This window comes from Callospermophilus lateralis, unplaced genomic scaffold (genome assembly GCF_048772815.1).
Source record: "Callospermophilus lateralis isolate mCalLat2 unplaced genomic scaffold, mCalLat2.hap1 Scaffold_1062, whole genome shotgun sequence".
Taxonomy (NCBI): domain Eukaryota; kingdom Metazoa; phylum Chordata; class Mammalia; order Rodentia; family Sciuridae; genus Callospermophilus; species Callospermophilus lateralis.
In genome coordinates this window covers 474503-495985 of record NW_027510832.1, presented here as the reverse complement: position 1 = coordinate 495985, position 21483 = coordinate 474503, and the positions used below count along the sequence as shown (strand labels likewise).

The following is a 21483-nucleotide window of genomic DNA, read 5'->3' as shown; positions in this document are numbered from 1 at the left end:
AGATCAACTCTCTTTCCAGATTTCAAGTGTACAGCAGAAAGTTATTAGCTGTAATCACCATGTTGCACATTAGACTTTCAGAATTTATTCATACTACATAACTGAGCCTTTATATTCTTCAACCAACATCTCCCCAGTTTTCTTACTCTCCAACCCCTGGCAAACACTGTCCTGCTCTCTGCTATTATGAGTCTGACTTTTTAAAATTCTACATGTAAGCAATGTCATGCGATATTTGTCTTTCTGTGTCAGGACTATTTCTTTCAGCAGGTCCTGCAGATTCATCCATGTTGTTGCAAATGAATGGATTTTCTTCTTTTGTAAGGCTAATGTGTTTATCTGCTGATGGACTTTCTTATGTACTAGAGATTTAACCCAGGGTCTCATGCATGCTAGGCAAGCATACCTCACTGAGTTATATCACCAGTAACCCATTTTTTAAAAATTCTGTTTTGAGACTGGGTCCCATTAATTTGCCGAGGCTGATCTAGAAATTGTGATTCTCCAGGTTTAGCCTCCCAAGTATCTGTGATTATAAGTGTGGGCTGCGGCACACAGCTACTAGTGGACTTCTTAGAGGAGCAAAAGCAAGATGGCTTGGATATGAGGTAACCCCCAAGGAATCATGGTGAAGGCTTTATCCCCAGTGCAGTGATGTTCAGAGTTGAGTGATTAGACCACAAGGATTCTGATTTTATCCATGGTTTAATCCATTAATAGCTACATGCACTATTGGAAAATGGTGGAAAGTGTAGTTAGGTGGGGCACGGTTGGAAGAAGTAGGTCACTGGGAATATGCCCATGGGAACTGTATCTTGTCCCGGGTCCCTTTTCTCTCACCTCTTTCTCTGTGCTTCCTGGCTTCAGTGTGCTAAGCAACTTTCCTCCAACATGACCAACTGCCATGATGATCTGTCCTATGAGGCCTGCCTACCATACGCAAAAATCTTTGGAAAATCATGAGCCAAAATAAACGTTTCCCCCCTTTTCCCCCCTTTTAAGTTGTTCTCAGGTATTTGTCAAATGATGAAAAGCTGACTAACACACCAGAAAATTCCATGGGTTGGAGATCATGGTATCCATGTTTGGGAAGTGCAGTCGGAAACACGGACCATGTGCTTTGCATTGTTCTGGGCTCTGAGGATAGAGGATGAATTAGAAAGACATGCCCTCTTCTTCATGGGTTTTGCATAAGGAAGAGACCAAATATAAGTAAGCTAAAAGAGATCATTTCTTTAGACATAAAAGAAATGAAAAGAATGATTATATAGTGCATTTGAAAAAGGCCTTATTAATGAAGTAATTTTTTAATAGAAAACTAATCAGGAGGAAGGGCAGTGACACTGAAGTGTCATGGGATTGGGGGGAGTAAAAAACATTAAATCCCACAGATGAACGTCGTTGAAGGCTTGGCAAAAATGTTAGATTTTATTTTAAATGGAATGTGAAATCATTTAAGCTGTGAAAGCAAGAGTAACATAATCTGATTAAAAATAACTCTGTCTGCAGTGTGGAGAGTGGTTTGAATAGAAAAAGGAGAAAAGCAATGAATCTGATTAGGAGACAACTCAGGGTAACTGGAGAATATTTAGAGTTAGATAGTAGAAATGAAGAAGAGGATATATTAGGGAGGTAGAACTGGATGATTATGTTCCTCAGATGTAAATTTTTATATGTAATAATTACACTTAATTATGCATGAATTACATGGATCCCCTTGGTCATTAGAATAGAAGTCTCTAAAGAATAGGATCTATTTCTTACTCATAGTTTTCAAAAATTTGTAGTGCTTTATAAGTACTCAACAATACTTGTTGAAGGTTTTCATCCTCTCTTGAGCAATGTGCCATGTATTAAACATATCTATAATTTTTTTAATTTAATTTGTTCAACTGTTCCTGCAAAATATGTAAAATTGATTTTAAAATAGATTTCTATCCTTGAGATCTCCTATTTAAAATATGGACAGTTCAGTTATAGTATTTTCTCCCCTTCTGGAAGCCTTTCACAGAAGAAGTGAATGGATATGTAGATGGATGATAGATGGATGGATGATGGGTGAATAAATGGTGAATGAATAGATGAGTGGATAGATGGGTGGGTGGATGAAAGTTTGGGTGTGTGGATGGATGGGTGGATAGATGGTGGACAGATGGATGGTAGATGAATGGATGAGTGGATGGGTGGGTAGGTGGATGGATGGATAGATGGATGCTCAGATGGTTGTATAAGATACAATTGCCATAGCATTTTTATACAAGGAAGTTATCAGGTAGAGTGGACAAGATGATTGCTGCCTTCCATATTCTGATGCTTCCATATTCTGATTTTTCATCTGTTATGAAATTTCTATCAAGTTAGTATACTTAGGTCAACTTTTCACTGCCTACAAAACTTTAAAAAAAATCATTTTGCTCTGTGACCTGTTTTTTACTTTGTGATCTTATTTGTGGATTTTCTAATTCTGTCCTAATGCAGATTTCATTGCTAGAGCAGTTTCTGTGGGAAGATGAGAGTATATGACTCTTTTAAAATCTAAAATCCTGGGGAAAAGTCTATATATTAAGGTAGAATATATAAAAAATTCTGTTTCTAAAAAATGAAGAGCTGATTTTCTGACCTTTTACATTTAAGTGCCAGACAAATAAATACCTTTAATTTTAGTGTGAAGATATGGTTAGGCACTGAATTTTTCACAGTATTTATTAATTGACTTAGTTGGAAAAATCATAGTACTTTCAAGTTTGACTTAAATTTATGTTTTTCTAATTTAGATAATTGGAAATTCTTATACCTCAGTATATTTATTATTTCTTTATTACTTCCCCCTGGTTTTAATCACTCTGTGTCTTCTTATTTATGTGATTACTTGTATCATGTTTCTTTCCAAAGCATTTGAGACCGTTTGTGAAAGTACACACAGACCAAACATTGAGAGGAAAATTTGGAGAGAAATATATTCCAGATTTCTAATTGACTTAAATGTGAGTTACATTAGGGTAGCAAAAATCCTTACCAGGGAATATTTATTGCTTATAGCAGAGCATGTTTCATACCACAGGTTTAGAAATGTGCTACAGAATGAACGTGTGAGGTTCATTTATAGAATATGTGCCACCATTTGTACTCCTTAGTGGAGGTCCATAATTTGGACCCAGAACTTTGTGCCAACAAATGAATGGAGAAAAATACTGCTTATTAATAAACAGTATCCATAGAATGCAATAAAACCATTTGATGAGGAGATATACAACTCTCAATAGACCAAGAAATGCATACATGTGAATCCAAATCTAATGGATACTCATGAGAACCAAGAAAGGCAAAACATCCTTAAAACAAAATTTAACCAATTAATTTTCTTCTCCCAGTCCAGAGAGAACTATCAGTTTTAAAAAAACATTCTAGGGACTGGGGACATATCTTTGTGGCAGAGCATTTGCCTAGCTTATGCAAGCTACTGGGTTCAATCACTAATGCTGCAAGAGAAAAGGCAGCTGGGGGGGAAGACTCAAGCCTCTTGAAGAGTATATGAGTCATGTTTCTTTTAGCTACTTTTGTGTGATTTTTTTTAATGTGCATATTTTTAATAAGTTCAAGTGTATGTTCAGCATCAAGAATTTGGAGATCATAGGAAGTTCTGCTGTGAAGATATAAAGTCAAATGCTTAAAAGTCAATTAGGTTAGTATTGAAGTTTCTATCCTCTTACTAAGATTGTGGTGACTCCCCAGGACCTGTGACTGAATAGGCTGTTAGTGCTTCTCTGCATGGAAGAGGATCCAGAAAGTTCAGATTGTAATTTTTGAGATTTCTCTGGGAAAACAGATTGGAACCAACTCCATAGAGTGGACAGATGTATGATTCTAGACCTGTGTATTTGAGTTATGCAACATTAGCACTCTCTTTTTGGGCAAGATGATTTATAAGGAACAAATTCTCAAATGTGCAACAGGCATCATAGGAAAAAAGTCTCTCTGTAAGGCACTTCTAGAAAGGCTAACACTGGAGGATCTAAGACAAAAATTCCAAACATACTTCTGAATCATTGGGTGAGTTGAATTGCCAGCAAAAGGTCCCAACCTGATGCCTGGAGAATTGTAGAAGATCTTCTCCATCGTCACTTGTATCAGAACTCTTGTCATGTGTGCATTTGTTCTACAGAGAGTGACCTCAAGAATCTTCAAGTGCTAAAACAAGTTTTATACCCTAGAATGGTTAGTAATGCTGAATGAATTTTCAAATGATGACTTGAATATTGATGAATATCTATAAAGGAGGATAACCTTGGAATTGGAGCATTGGGGCACAACTGTTCTGTCTTGCAAGAACTGAACAATAAGATAGGTGCTTGTTGGTTGCCCTTAATTTATAATTAAGCCTTGTCCTTCCTACATAGAAGATTGTTTCAGTACCATTTATTTTTGTTGAGAAAATAAATGTTTATGGAAAAAACAGTGTGTGCAAAATACCAATTCTTGGTAGCATGCTTCCTTTAGAAATTTATGAACTCTTTCAAAGAATTGACTGAAGGATTTTAAACAGAATGATTAGACAAGTTACAGAGCCTGACTTTGACACATAGTTTGAAGATGGATAGTCCAATGACCATAGTGCAGAATACTGCTTCTCAGAGTGTGGTCCCTACTTCAACTCCACCAGATACACTGGGGAATTATTAGAAAAGCAAATCCTTGGGTCATCTCCAGCCTAATCTGACAGTAGACCCAACAACTGCTAATTTAACAAATTGTCCAGGTAACTGGTGCGTAGTAAAGTAACTCACCAGACTTCCCTCAGCTAGGATAAGACAGGCTTCCATGATTTATAGCCCTACTAAGACTTCCCAAAGGAAGATCAGTGTTGCTTCCCCCCCAAAAAAATCAATTTGGGTCCACAAAAATAATTCAGCATCCTCTATAACCTTTGAGTTGATGAAATTCCTCCTATGCACATACCATAAGTTTTTTGCACTTCAGTGTTATTGTTGGAATTGACTTCCTTTCTAGGGTTTCTACTCTCTAAGGAGGAGGATACTCATTAGAGTATCATCTGGGTCTTTCTCCAACTTCTTCGTAGGGAATTGTCTGGCTCCTGAATTTCTGTGGAAGATCCTAGCATAATGGGTTTCCTCCCTATTCTCTATTTGGTATCTGCCAGTTGGGTGGGGGTGCATGTCCTGCTGTTCTGTTTATTACACAGTTGGGCCTACCTGTAAGGGTAGCACCACTGGTTTTTCACAAGTGCCAATGAAGTCCAGTCTACCACATTCTGAGATGAGGTATCAGGAGCCCATGGTTGCTCACTGAAGCAGTTTGCATCACTTTATCTGTAATATAAGCAATAAAGTGGATGGTTTTGATTTTCATTGATTTGAATCAGGGATCAGAGAAGAAGAGAGCCCAGGGTGGGGACCTCTGAGTCTTAATTATTATACTCTTTGAAGTTTTCTTTCAATATATAAGCCATCAAACCATCATTTATCTTATTTGTCTGGGATTTTTATTTGTTTGTATTATCATTTAATATTTGAGTATTTGTGATATTTGTGGATATTCTTTTGTTTACAGATGCAAATATTTCAAATGAATTATTGCCTGGGCCTCATGAATGAATTAAGTGCACAGTTGAATATAATCATTTAGACTGGAAATCCTCTTTAAAGGTCCTTTTTTCCCTACAGATTTGAGTCCTCTAGAGAGAAAATTTTTGTCACTTTCATATAAATTCATTTAGCTCCAGATATATTTGACCTGATAATATACATTTAGAAAGACTGAATTGAAGTGAAGCAAATGACCTTTTATTGTTAGTTCCATCCTTATCAATATGAAGGCATGTCTGTTGGTCTCAATTCAGTGTTTCCCCAGCTGCAGAGTGAAGCCAATCTCCATCTACTCTAGGACTTCAGGTGCCTGCTCCATGGAACATGTGTGTCCGGCAAAACCACAGAGCCACTTCTGATTTCACTGCTACCTTCCTCAAAGATATGATCATTAATAGTTGACTCTTTCCCCTTCCGCTTCTCTTTTCCTAGTAGATTGTCTGACTAATGATCACTAAACAAACACTGTTGGGTTTATAAGATGAAAGACCAGAAAGAATGAAAGTCTAGTATTATTTTTCTAAACACTGTCTGCAGGTGATCTTTGAACTACAGGGGGGACAGTGCTTCTGCCAAACTTGTAGGTGTGAGAGTAGCTGTAGGTGAGAAGATACCCTGTCTTTTTCTCTGGTGTTTATTTTGTCTCCGTTTCATCAATACATAGTTCCTTTCCTTGACTGTCATTATCTAGCATATGCATGGTGAGTGCTTTTCTCTTGGAACTAATTGTATGCAAACAGCCCTTAGAATACATGCTCAGAAGGCACTACCCAAAATAGCATTGTCAATTTTCTGTACAGCAGTAATCAGTTCGACTTTATGCGGTCTCATCTCTGCTGAGGTGCACTTCCTGAGTAAAGGAGGAGTGGCAGTGTGTTTGTTAAATCCAAGTTGAATAAGTTGCCATCATATTCAGAACACAGGCAAAGGGAAAGCAGTATCTTCAACACCCTGCTTTATATATGGAGCACCCCACACTTTCCATGTTCTGGAACACACTGTTATTACGGATGCTTAAATGCCATCCTAAAGCACAGGTCAGCGTTGCCTAGACAACATTATACTTTCTGAGCAAACAGTGTTTTTTAAAAGTCATAAATTCAATGCCATCACTGAATTATAGCATGGATCATTAGAGCAGCTCAGAGTAATTACGTTGACTTATCCCAAACCATCCACAGACTGCATAAAGTTAAGGGAAATAATTAACCTCTTGCTACAACAGGAAAGGCCAATAAAAATTACACATAAAGGTATATTATGAAACTGATCAAGAAGTTAAAATGCCACAGTGATTTAAATTGCCCATTACTCAAAGCAAACTGGAATACCATGTTTCTGAATGTTAATCTCAGAAATCTTTATTTAACCTTCTGTGCCAAGACTAGAGTCTCTCATTGTTATCTATATTTTCAGCTCTGTTTGCAGAAAAACCTGTTCCCAGAAAGCTTAGAAAGCAATTTCATTTTTAGTGAAGTGGTATAAAATTTTCACTTCAAATCTCTGTAGGGAAGCTTGGCTTATTGAAGGTTTTCTGTTGAGAAACAATTACTTCATCCATTTACTGAATATTGTTTATTTTTATGTTGTGCAAAATGCCATGTGGGCCTTTTAGAACTTACTGGAAGAACCAATTTAGGAAGAAAATAACCAATTAGCTCAATTTTATGATACACACAGAGTTTACATTCTTTGAGAGTCATTATGTTTGTTTTCAAGTCCTCCAGTGATTCCTAAGATGTTAGTCCTGGCCTGTGAAGTTGTGCCTCATGTCAACATGGCCATGAAGACAGATTTACCCAATTTTAACTTGAGTTAATACGATGAAGGACTTCTTGTTCTCCCAATATTCCAAATAATTTCTTATTTTTAGTGGAAATTTACTAATTCATAACATGAAGAGATAACTGGAATTACCTATCTTACTTTTGTGATATCAAGATCAGAAGCTATAAATGAAAGCTCAACATCTGATCAGTCAACAGGAGGCATTTTTTTTGTCTTTGTTTGAAAGCTTACTAATTCATCGAGTTTCCAGTTCTGTCCCCTTCCTGTCATTCAAACCAGATGAGTTTGCCTCTGCCATTTAAATGTCTTCCTAACCTTCTGATATCATTGGCCAGCTTCCTTTCTTTACATAGTTAAAGTCTCCAGCAAATCTTCATTTTCTTTTCATGGGTGACATTTGGAGAGCAGTGTTTTGGATCAAGTGATATTCTCTTTGTGTGTCATGGCCCCCAGATTTTACTGATGGGATCAGCAACTAGAATGTGCTGCAAGCAGTGTCCTTGATTACAGTTTCTCTTTCTTCCAAGGAGTTTCTCGATCGGATATCCCATCACTCTCTTTTCCTCAATTAGTTTCTCAATTTATCCTTTACCTCTCCCTCTATGTTGGCCTTTTCTTTAATAGTAATAGTAATTAGGAATTTTATCTTTGCTTTAGGTAAGTGATTTCTAGGTTTTCAGATTGAGGATATAGTCTTCTTCCTACAGTCAATGAGGTACTAGAGAGGAAAGTCTCAGCAAGGATTGGGCAGGTGGAGGGAGAGAGGCATGATTTATACTTAAGTTTACTCCCCACGGTTATCAAAATTCCTGATCTATACTTTCATTTCTTAAATTTTCATACATCTTTCTACTCTGCAGGGAATTCAGTTATTATTGCATACTAATTAAAAAAAGTCTTTGCTCTCTGGGAGACTAAGATATAAAGATATTTTTTGTAAAGTTCTTTGATTACCTTTTTGAGACAAAAATGGGCTTTTATTTTATACTAAACAAATAGTCACAGTTCATGAAGGAAATCAAATACAATGTGCTTTTCTATTGATTCCTAGAAAAATTCTTGGAATTTTTAATTTTTTTAATGAAATTTCCCCAATTTGAAATACAATATTCTTGTTCCTTGATTTTCTTAGTAGGCCAAATATCCCAAACTCTTGTTTTTAACCTACCTTGATATAGTTAAGAAAAATAACACATGACTAGCAAACATTCATGGATAGCTCTCCTCAGGATCCAGGATCATGAACAGCTCCTGTGTGCTGGTGCTAATTTTCCCTGGACCTCTTTACTTGAGAAAAGGTAGGAGTATGCAAATGAAAGTAAATCACCAGGCTATTAAAAAACCATACAAAATCAATGCTGCCTATATTATTTGATACATAAACTCTACTCACAGTGACTTTTTTTGTGACTCTGTAGTTATAAAGATGTTACACATCTAAAAATCTTGCAACAAATAAGATAATATTTAAAGCCTGAGTTGATATCCTCCATTCTATTCTAATATCCTTGTCATCTTACCTAGCTCTTCTATGGGTGGCCCAAAAAGTGGAAACATGTATTAACCATTCTGACACTGGGGCTCCAAAGCTTTTAAGAAGTTTGCCATCCATTTGCATAAATGCAACACTCATGCATTAAGAATATGAATCACAAAAGATAAAAGCCCTTCTCAGTTGTCAGTAGATAGTATAGATATAATGATTTTAGGAATTCAAAGAGAGAGAATATGATCATGAGTAGACAACTTGGGCAACAAAGGTACAAGGATCAGACGGATGAGAGATGATAATCCTATCTTGTTCTTTCTTGGTGCAAGTGACTCCCCTTCTAAGAGGACTTCTGAAACCCCCTACCTTGGAAGTTCACATAAAGTAATTCTCCTTCACCCTCTCTCTCTCCTTCAGAATACTTCTCAAATCTCTGAACTTTTCACGTTTACTTAGTGGCTTAATGTCTGCGATTCTAGTAGACTGTTATTTCCACAAAGATGGAGACTTTTTATCTATAGGCAAAAAACCCCAGGGACTTTCCGAGTGCCTGTTGCATATAAGACACTTATAATATTTTCTTGATCAATTAGTAAGATGGTAAAGCTTTAAGTATTTCAAATGGATGCTCAAAAACTTAAAAGTAATATTAATCAAAGTTTTCAGAATCTTTACAATAGCTCATAGGTGACCACACAATTTTTATTTTTTACAAAACTTGAATTTTTATTAAGTCATCTGTGACTTTCCTAGTTCATAATGAAAGACAAGCAGGTTTCTTGGTTTCCATATATTTTTTTCAAATTTAAGGGAAATGATGACATGTCTGCTTTTTATTTTCTGAAAACTTACAAGGTTACCCCATGAGTAATCTACAACAATATATATTTTTGGAAAACATTTCACACTTATTTGATAAAGGCATTTACAAATTAGGTGCAATGTTAAGTAATGCTGTTTAGTAGTGCTGCATAAAAACATCATGCAAAGTTCAATTTGGTAGAGCATCTTTTCTTATTCAACTCTGTGTATCTATGCATGTTTTCTTTTCATTTTCTTTATTCCTAAAAGGCCATGGCTTAGTTTATCAGACCTTAGCAGTATTAGCATAAGATAATAAATTCTGAAAAAAAATTGCTATTTATTTTTTGAAAAAAAAAGTTACTATTACACATTTATTGATCAAATGTACTTTTCCTTTAGATTTTCTTTTTTAAAAGATGGAGGACTCAAAATAGACAATGTGACAAAGGCTGACTCAGGAACCTATACCTGCACAGCAGACAACCAGTTTGGGAAAGCCAATGGGACAACACACTTGGTAGTCACAGGTGCGTGTGTTTCGTTAAGATGGGTTTATCAGAGATGCGTTTCATGACCTATATTATTATTATGGTTAAAGAAACTGGGCATGTGTTTTCCACAAAATGTGGTACATTGTGAAGGTAAAAAATGTGTTTGCACTTGTGTTTCTAACAAGTGATGGTCAAGAACATGACACTGTATACTTCTATAGCACAGCACAGTGGACATGGTGGGGTACTTGGCTACTACTGTGCTGGGATGATGGGAAAATGGCATATGCTGATAATCTTTTATTTTATGTTCTCCTATTGGGTCAGATCTTCTAAGTGTGTTCTCTTTTTCATTAAAATTGGTCTTTTCTGGAGATTTTCAAGCTCATCAAATAACTGTTGATATCGATAAGATTTAAGTTTTGGGTTAATTTTGTTCATTTATCCATTCAGGGGAAAAAAAAAAGAACGAGCACCTATTATGTACCCATTGTTTGAGCTGGATCAGTGAAAACATTGAAACAGAATCTGTAGTCATTCTTCTTACATTCTGCCCAAGATAGAGAAATGAAAATTAGGAAGAAGAAATAAGGAGATCATTAGAAGGAAGTATATTGCAAACAATTGAGAAAGTAAAGAGACTATATGAAGAAATATGAGTTAGAGTATGAATCAAGATAAGTGAGATGGAAATTTTGGTACAAAGACTCCAGGGAGATAAAGGAGTTTACCAGGAGATCTCTAGGGTGCAGTTATGTGGACCAATTGTAGATCTTGCTAAGACTTCAGTTTTCACTTGAATTGAAAAGTGGAACTACTGCAAGGTTTTCAGCAGAGAAATAAGATGATGTGAAAGGGTGACTCTAGCTGTTTTTCAAAGTCTCAGGAGCCCATGACTTAACCAACAGGAAGTGATGACGATCCAAGTGAGATTGGCAGCTGAGGAGCTAATGGGATGGGATAAGATTCTGCATATATTCTGAAGGATAAGGTGTTTACAAATTGTATTTGAGGTCTCAGAAAGGAGTCAGGAGGGACTGCAGGGTGTGTGGTGAACAAATGAAAAAAATGGCAGAACAGCTGAGATTGCTCAGGCTGTGGGTTTCAAAGCTTTGGGGTGAAAGAAAAGCATGAGCATAGTTTGGATGTTTAGAATATCGTTAGGATCTTTCCCTGTAAAGCAGATCAGAGATTTGCCAAAATCTTAGTGGATTAAAATAGCCTGGCTTCACTTTTTATGCATACTGCAAGTCCTCAGTGAGTCAGCTTTGCTTCCTCATTCAGGAACAAAGACCCCCAGTGTCTCCACCATCTGGGACAGTGCACGTCACCACAGAACAGGAAGGAGACACATCACATTACCTATTAGTTCCTGCAGAATTCTGCCTGTCGCTGCTACATGTAACTCTTACATACATTTCATCAGCCAAAGCATTGTACTCTGCTCTGCCTTAATTCAAAAGAGTTAAGAATTTAATCCTACAATGTACTTTATGGGAACTAATGGTGACTAACACCTAAGTGGAGACAGTGAGTAGGTGGTTGGATAGATGACCTTGGACTTGTGTAAATCAAAGATGAAGAGATACCTTTCACAGTTGTTGGCATATAGATGAGGACTTGAAGCCAAGACACCATCTTAGATCACCTTAAAAAGAATTTTAAAAAGGACTGAGCTTGACACATTCATTGTACATTAAGAAATATAGTAGCAGAAGTGAGACCTTAAAGAGAGATACAGAAAAGGAATGACCAGGACAGTAAATAATACTGCAGGAGCATGATGTCCCAAAAACCAGTTGAGGAAAGAGTACGAGGGAGAACCAGTGATCAAGTGTGACAGAGCTTAGAGGCTCAAAGAATGAGACCAAGACTTTATCATTGGGTCTCATAGCAGGGGACCTTGATGAGAACAGGTTAGTCAGGGAGACCTATGCCCAACTACTGGGTTAAAGAGGCTATTTAATCAAGAAAGTACAGACCACATATGCAAGTGACTTTTGAAGACATTTTCTGCCACATGGTGTAACATCAAGGGGAATGGCACTGGGAAAATTGGAGCAAGGAAATTTAATTCAGAAAAGATAGAAGGTTCATGGTAAGAGCAGGCAGAATGTGCCACAGACATTTCCACTAGGGAAAAAAACGACATCAGTTAACATTTTAGCAGAGTGCCCTCCCATTGCGCTTATTCTAAGCATCTCTAAGCTTATTCTGAGCTTTTCAAATCCACGTACACATCAAAGGTTTGAGTCTATTTGAATTTTGATGTTAATGTGTTTTTTAGTCATTGAAAGTTGATGAAAACACAGTAGTTTCTGTTTCTCCCACTACATTTCACAAAACCATAAAACTAAGTTGAAATGGATTTTTCAGTCTTATTATAACTCTTGCTTACTGGTGACTTTCATCTTAAACTTTTGTAACCTGTTGACTCAGATATGCTAATTATTTTCACAAAATTTGGTGGATCCCATGAAATGTATTATAGGACTGCATTAAAACATCTATTTTAACCATGGAGGCTTTTCATAGCATAGATGTGTGTGTATACCTAAGCATATAAAAGCTCACACACTATAGGGTGGATGAAGAATTTGCCTGTACAAATTGCTTTCATCACAACAGAAATGCTAAAGTTTTACTTATGAATTATCTCCCTAATAGAACCAACTAGGATAACGCTGGCGCCATCTAACATGGACGTTTCTGTGGGTGAAAGCGTCATTTTGCCCTGCCAGGCACAACACGATCCGCTGTTAGACATTATGTTCACTTGGTATTTCAATGATGCCCTCACGGATTTTAAGAAAGATGGATCTCACTTTGAGAAAGTCGGTGGGGTAAGTCATGATATTTTTGTCATCCTTTTTCCTATTGCTCAAGTCTGTAACACCTGGCCTTTAAAAAAAAAAAAATCAGGCCCATAGGTGATGCTCTAGAAATGCATATTAAATGAGTGAATCTGGTGTCTCAATTCTGTTTTGATCTAATTTTGTTTGTGTAATTACCAGAAATTGAGCACATTTACTTTAACCTGTAATTTTAATTAAAACTGATGCATGTCGCACTTATACTAAATGCTATTCTTCATGAGAGGTTGTGCTTAGTATCCCAGGACATGGAAATTACTCTCACACAGGTGTTTACTTTGAACAGGTCATATTATGATGAACTGGGGGTAAGTTACATTTGATAAGTATTTTATCTGAATGCCTCACCCCAGTGTTCCTGGTAGCTGTTCTGGACAACAGCATAAGACTCTTCATTGTACAGGTGTACAAATTGAGGACTTGAAAAGTACAAAAACTTTGTTAGAGTCCCTTATCTGGTTACTGGTGAAACTTCAAGCCCAAATCTGTGGGTCTTCTTCAGGGTTCCATTCCATTTTGCCTCCTCACTGGTGAGGGTTCCATGTTAAAAATAAATAAATGAATAAAAGTCACAGATCTCAAGGAAAAATTGACACTTGGATAATGGCTCAGTGTTGGTGAGCCTCCAAGGCTGACCATCGACTGGTTGCATGTGTGTAACTTTAGGATAGCAGGGCCAGCCAACCTGCCATCTTAGTGCCTTGACTCGGAAACTTCCTACTGTATGGAGATGTCAAGCCTGGGTTTGTCCTTATGCATTTACCGTGTAGGCATCCCCTGAAGCAGAAAGCCATATCAGGGTCAATTCAAATACATTCATGTGGCAACACCTTATTAAATATATGTATATGCCTATACAGGTATATTAACGTATCAGGATCTTACACAGTTTTAACGATGATGCTAGGAATTTGAGGGTGTCCTCTCTCATATGTTTTAAACTCCTAATGCCCAATGCCTCATAATATGACCCTTATTTGGAAATAAGAGATTATTGCAAAAATAATTTAGCAAAATCAATCTGAGGTCTTCCTGAGTAACTGGTGTCCTTATAAAAAGAAGGCTCTGTAGACAGAGGCACAGAGAGATGCAGACACACAGGGGAAAGAAGGTCATAAGAACATGGAGGAGTCAGAAGTGTAGTTATTCTGCACAGACCCAGAAGTACCTGGGGCACCAGAAGCCAGAACAGGCAAGGAAGAAATCAGAATTACAGGTTCTGGAGGGAGCAGGGCCATACCAGCACCCACATTTCAGACCTCTGGCTGCCACGACCATGAGACGACATAATCTGTTGCTTTAAGCCATCCACTTTGGGATTTTGCTAAGGCAATTCCTGGATATCAGTATTAAAAAGAGAAAATTTTTAAAAGAAAATGGAAAACTGAGATATTAGACATCTACCTAGAATTATGTACAATTGCAGTACCATTTTTGTTTTCTTTTTCTTTTTTTTTCTTTATTTGGTTTTATAAGTATTAGTTTTCTAATTGTTCTCACTGAATCAAAGCTTTGGAGAACATTCTTAATTGGTATAGTCCCTTAGCCTTTCTTTTACTATAAGTTTAAGTGCCTCCCACTTTTAAAAATTGTGACTGTTTTTTTTTATCACAACAGGAAAAGGCTTGTGCCAATATTTTCAGCTGACTTGCTGCTCCATAGAGTCTTTTGCAATTTCTCCTTCTTGGATGGAAGGTGTGGGAGGGGTAAAAAGTTCACATGTCACTCCCCTGAGGGTCCTTTACTCAGGGTGGGAAAGGCTTCTTCTCTAGCCCAGCTGTTCTCCTAACTTAATCTTAAATCAAGAATTCAGTTTGAGGGGCCAAGGGTGTGGCTCAGTGGTGGAGCCCTTGCCTGGCATATGTGAGGCCCTGGGTTTGATCCTCAGCACTGCATAAAAATAAATAAATAAAATAAAGGTATTGTGTCCATCAATAGCTAATTCTTTTTAAAAAATTCAGTTTGAAATATTAATTAATTTTGCCATATAATGTAGATGATTATGCTTTAGATTTATCAGCTGGATTCTAAGCTGTTGGTAATATTCCAACCAATATGGCACTCTCTGTCTTATTTAATGCTGAATAAATGTGTATTGCAAGACTGAATATCCCAAGCAGTTTGTCTGTAACATGCACCCCACAGCCACAAAGAGAGGCTCAAAGGCTGAACTCGATAGTTGCTCTCTAGAAGAGGAACTTGTAGTTAAGAACATTGGGGTTGATAATGTAATTTAACTCTCCTGATTTACATGGCACTGATGGGCTTTGCAGAAAGCATAAAATCATCTCTGTGAAGAGTCAAGCATCCGAAACGTGGAATTTCATAAATTAGTGCCATTGCTTGCCAATTCTGTTCCTTCTATAACATGCTAGTTCATGGCCTATGATTTTTTTTTTATAGACTTGTGCCATTAGTAACTTAATATTCTCTCATCAGTATAAAACAGTAAGCCATGCAAGATGACATTGCCCTTAAGCACAAGCAATTAAGTAAATCTGTTTTCTATTGCATGAGAAGGGAATTATATAACAGCTCTCGCCCTCTGATTCTGTATTCATTGCAGCGTGCACATTAATCCCTAGATAGTCTGCTTGCCTTTATTTCCCAGTATGTTCATAGATATATTCCTTGTTTTCCAAAATAGTAAAATGTGATCAAAGAAGCTGTTGAGTGAAGAAGTTACCTAGACAGGTGGATAGTAAGAGCCAAGTTTTTGAAATGGAGGAGTGGTTTAGGTTATAGAAAATCCCCCACTTTGAACCAATTCAGTCAGTTGTCTTTGGGACTATACTAGGTATTCATTACTTATTCATTTTTGGAAGCACATATCTTTTAGGGAAAATAATTCATAAATTCATAAAGCTCCAATAATTTAGACCAGATATATTAGTTAGGCTTGTGCTTTGTGCCAAAGGAGTTTGACAATACTGGTCACAGGTTTCTGCAAGGTCAGAATTACATATTTAGAAAAGCTTATTAAACCAAGTATCTGTAGAAAATTGGCACAAAGGAGAAGTCTATGTCCAAAGAAGTGCTTCAGACTGTGCCCATGGGACATGCTGAAGTCCTTTAATTAAATCAGCAGCCAAAGGCTTCCACTTAAGGGGGACTGTGTGCTAAGCGTGTCTTTAAAGGTGTGGTGTGGGTGATTCAAGAAGTGGGATTCGTGTTCAGAGGCACCAGAGTTCTAGAGCACTGTTGCCTACTCAAAGATGCCTGTGGGTGAGCGGATCTCCTGAGTCTATGTTTCTTATTATCTGATCTCTCTTCACATTAGTGTTTGCATTTGCCTTGCTCTCTCCTTTCTGAGATCCGGTACACACTGGTCTCTGGAATGTAACTTTCTCTCCTGTTTGTCAATATCTACATATGTCCCTATAGCATTCTCTATGCAGAGAATGTATATATTAGCACATGTGCAGTTGGTCTGCCATTTGCAAAGTGGAATAAGAGACTCAGGTCAAGCAATACGGATTTGGTGATATCCTATATTTAACCAGCCATTGTATGCACTCAGTCTGCAGGGGGTGGGGGGAGAAAAATAGATTCTGTTATTTACACCTATGTAACATCTTTCTTTTCCTACTTTAAATACAGCTTATTTTCCACAAGTAGGAAAAGGGAAATAATTGTCCAAAGTTTAAGAGAAATAGAAGAGCATCATTGGCTGGTATCTAAACACCTGGGACCTGGCAATTGAAGTCTGAATTCAGGGATATTCAAAGATATTTTTGATGTGCTTAATCAGCTAAATTCTAGGTATAAGATTCTTTTTGTGATAGGAGCTCACTGTGGGATAAAAGCATTCAAACCCAAACACACGAGGAGTTCACTGTGTATGCTCTGAGAATCCTTGGATTGTGTAGGTGCATCAGCAATGAAAAATGTCAGAATCCATGCTGTGTGCTTTTCCCAACACTTGTGGGATTGGTTCTGTGATGAATTAAAATGTGTGTGGAAAGAAGTCACTTGAAGTAGTAAGAATTTTAGCAGTGACAATCCGCCATTCACTTAACTGGCTCACTTCAATTTGATTGATTTCCACAGGCAACACAGTCTCACTCCAGTTATAGCAGCTACCCGCAAGCTTGATGCTTGAAGTATTTCCTAGCTCTCAGTTGTAGAGAAGAATATCTTTGAAGATGATAAATGGTGTGTGATAATACAATGTGGTCACTTTGGCTTGAACTGTTTGTGTGCAAGAACTTAAATTTTAAAACCAGCCATTCTTTACTATACAAAACCAGGTAAAAGATCACTTATAGATATTAAATATGCATCTGTGGCACTTTTGTGTCACTTTGAGTTTTTCAATATATCCCTTAGTCATACTGTAAGTTTTATATCTTGTCCAAGTTAAAGGTGTTAGCTGATCTAGAAAGATCGTTAAGAAAATGTTCCCAGTAATCAGCCCACAAAATTGGATTTACCAGAGATGCTGTTATTATTCATGTTACAGACACTTCCACAAAGCACATTACCTCCCATACTGCTTCTCAGGTGAAGATCAGGGTTCCCCAATTCCAGGCAGAAACAGCAAATGTAAAAAAAAACACTTCCCTATCTCAGCATTTTCTCAACCACATATGCAGAGACTCAGTCCCTGCTTTGAGTTGTTTTCCCAGGACTATGTTTCTCATGTATGGTATTTATTAACATGAATGGTCCATATCCACTCCCAGTGGAAACCCTGTAAAACAAATTTGAATTTACAACAAGATAAGCAAGAGACAAACCAAGCACTGTGTAATGTATTATACTAAGACCCATAAAAACAGCAGAGTTACAATAAAAATCAGACTATCAAGAAAAAACTGTAAATGAAGAGATGTGCAAATATTTATCAGGCAAATGCAACAAAAGAGAGAAACGAATGCTAATTTCAAACAAAGAATAAGGCATGGCAAACCTAAAGGGCAGAAAGAGAATAAATGTATTTTGAAAATATTTTTCCATACCATGAAGTTATAATAATCAGAAACCACAATGCCATAAATAATATACCATTAAAGTAGATAAGATCAAAGGGAAGAAATAATGAGAGACAATACTCTTGTGTATATTTTGAGAGCTTTTCTTTCAAACACCAGAAGATCAATTGGCCCAATGTTAAAAAAGGACAATTTGATGCTACCATTAATTGAAGCAACAGATACACATGAACAATTTTTCCTTCCAAAGGACAATGTACATTCATTTTCATTTTTTTACACCTTTGTAAAATTTAAGTAACAGAAATTAAGAAACAAATGCATGGAAAGAAGATGGAATTGATATGATCTCAAAAAGCACAAGATAACATCTTGGAAAATCAAAGAAAAATAGTAAAGTTAGGTGTGAGAAAGAGAATATAACAGACAAGAAAGAAACATTAGATCAGAGGATTTTCTGTTTTAAGTTTCATATGTGACAATCCAATTAGTTGGAGAATTTCTGGGAAAATATAAATTATCAAAATATAAATGTTTATTAAAAATTAAAATTATAATCTCCAAATTGCATTCCAGAGTAGCTGCACCAGTTTGCAATCCCACCAGCAGTGTATAAGTGTACATTTCCCCCCACGTCCTCACTAACACTTACTGTTCTTTGTGTTCTTAACAGCTGCCATTTTGACTGGAGTGAGATGAAACCTTAGAGTAGTTTTGATTTGTATTTCTCTAATTGCTAGAGATGATGAGCATTTTTTTTCATATATTTGTTGATTGATTGTATATCATCTTCTGAGAGTTGTATGTTTGGGTTCTTGGCCCATTCATTGATTGAATGATTTCGGGGTGTTTAGCTTTTTGAGTTCTTTATATACCCTAGAGATTAGTGCTCTGTCTGATGTGCAAGGGGTAAAGATTTGCTCCCAAGATGTAGGCTCTCTATTCACTTCACAAATTGTTTGTTTTGCTGAGAAGAAACTTTTTAGTTTGAATCCATCCCATTTATAAAAACTGGTAATGGAACCACCATTTGACCCAGTTATCCCTCTCCTCAGTCTATACCCAAAGGATTTAGAAACAGCATACTACAGGGACACAGCCACATCAATGTTTATAGCAACATGATTCACAATAGCTAAACTGTGGAACCAACTTATATGCCCTTCAGTAGACGAATGGATTTAAAAAAATGTGGCATATATACACTATGGAATATTACTCAGCAATAAAAGAGAATAAAATCATGGCATTTGCAGATAAATGGATGGACTTAGAGAAGATAATGCTAAGTTAGCTAATCCCCCCAAAATAAATGCTTAATGTTCTCTCTGATATAAAGAGACTGATTCATGGTGGGATAGGTAGGGGTAGCAGAGGAGGAATAGATGAACTCTAGATAGGGCAGAGGGATGAGAGGGGAAGGGAGGAGGCATGGGGTGAAAAATGATGGTGGAATGAGATGGACATCATTATCCAAAGTGCATTTATGAAGATGTGAATTGGTGTGAATATACTTTGTATACAGCCAGAGATATGAACAATTGTGCTCTATATGTGTAATATGAATTGTAATGCATTCCGCTGTCATATGTAAATAAAAAAAATAAAAAAAATTAAAAATTAAAATTACATATTCACTAGAGCTAGATAATTTTACTGATTCTTTTTTTAACTTTTAAAGAAACAGACAAATGTTTATATTGTGTACTTTTTGACAACATAAAAAAGTTAAAGTTAATTTTTTTCCATGGACTTTGTAAGGCTAGCATATTCTTGAGAACATATCCTGGGAAGATAGTAAATAAATCAGTAAATGTAAAAAATTCCATGAATATATTATGAAAACCTAAGTGAAATTTTACCGGTTCAGAAAAACATTATATTAAAGGAACAGGGCCTTCATAAGCTACTAGTTGTCCCAGGAAATATACATATGTCTATATTGATATATCTCATAAAATAGTTCATGATTTTCTTATCAGATATTCAGTAAAATTAATAACAATTACTGAGCTTTAAGTTCATGTTAAAATAGGTATAAGAAGATTCTTTTCTCTCTATTTCAAAATTATCTTTAAAGGAAAATAGTACAAATACTTTTACTTAACTCAGCAATAAAACAGGGATTTTTACAATGTCATGAATAAAGTCATTTAGAGATGTCTACATGAATTTAATAAGGTGTAAATATAAATAAAAGGTAGCCTTTGAAATAAGGAAACAAAATTACAATTATTTGAGGACATAATGATATTAGTATCATACCCAATAGTATCAAATATAACATTTAAAAAACTAATCAAAATTCAGTTATCTACCATGTTCAGTACAAAGTAACTATGCAAAATGTAATCGTTTATTTATTTATGTATCAACAGCAACCCATTAGAAAGCATAATAGGGAGGATAAAAACTTCCCTCAAAAGAGAAATAATATGACTGTTAATCATTTACACAAGAAGTTGATGAGGCCTAAATAAACTACAATACTTTCTTAATACAAGTAAATGATTAACGAGAAACAGGAAAGGAAGCATTAAAATTTCAAGATTCTTAGATTAAACAAAACAGGTATATATTGTCAGATTTCAATTTTTCTCTGATTTCTCTGTGGTTTTAAATCTGATCTCAGGTTAAGTAAATGAACCAATCTTATTTCAATTTAAATTATTCTGAGGATTTTTAGAATAAGAAATGAGGATAAAATAGTTAATAGTATTTGAAAGAAGGCTATTGACCCTTGTAGATAGTTCTGGGGTTCTGGAGGTGTCTACTCAGGGAGAGAATTGCAGGGCCAGATTAGAGTTACATGCGAATAGACTCCTTGTTAAAGACCAAAGTGGAGAGCCAGCTTTTGGAAGCTATTTCATTCTCATATATGCTATTGATCATCAATTCTGTTGGCTCAGATTTCTCATCTGTGAAACTGAGGAGATAATACTGTTTTATTCAGAGGTATATAGAAGGTTCTAAGAACAGTGCAGGTTAGCTCCTATTGTTAGGATGGTAGGACTGCTTTGAATTGTTCTCCAGAAAAGCTTCTGCAATTCCTGCTCCCATGAGTGGTGGCTCCCCAGTGTTCTTTTCTGCACAGGGGTTTTTCCTTGATTTTTCTTTTTAAAGTTTTACTAGACAGATGATTGAAAAACAACACCTTATCGCCAACTTCTCATTTCTCAGAGATCAAAAATCTCCCTAGTTGCTTTTTAGTGATTTGGATACTAGGGGAGTATTTAGCATTATAACTGAGTCCTCCAAATGCTACAGTTAATACTACCTCTAAAGAAATGCAAGATTGCTCTTTCAGACAGAAGAAAGAAAAAAATAGCTTTTTCTCCCCAAAGAGAGAGATTCACATATGTACTCTCATGTACACGCACGCACACGCACACACATACACACACAGAAAATTGCCTGATTGTATAGGTAGCTGATTTTTAAAAATCTAGAAATAGAGAATTACTTTCAAAAGTTACAAAAGCAAAATACCTATTGCATTAA

The 21483-nt window shown here is 36.3% G+C and overlaps 1 pseudogene; it reads left to right on the top strand.

The window, feature by feature from the left end:
- Positions 1–21483, top strand: part of LOC143386193 (contactin-3-like) — an 89438-nt pseudogene that overhangs the window by 20646 nt on the left and 47309 nt on the right.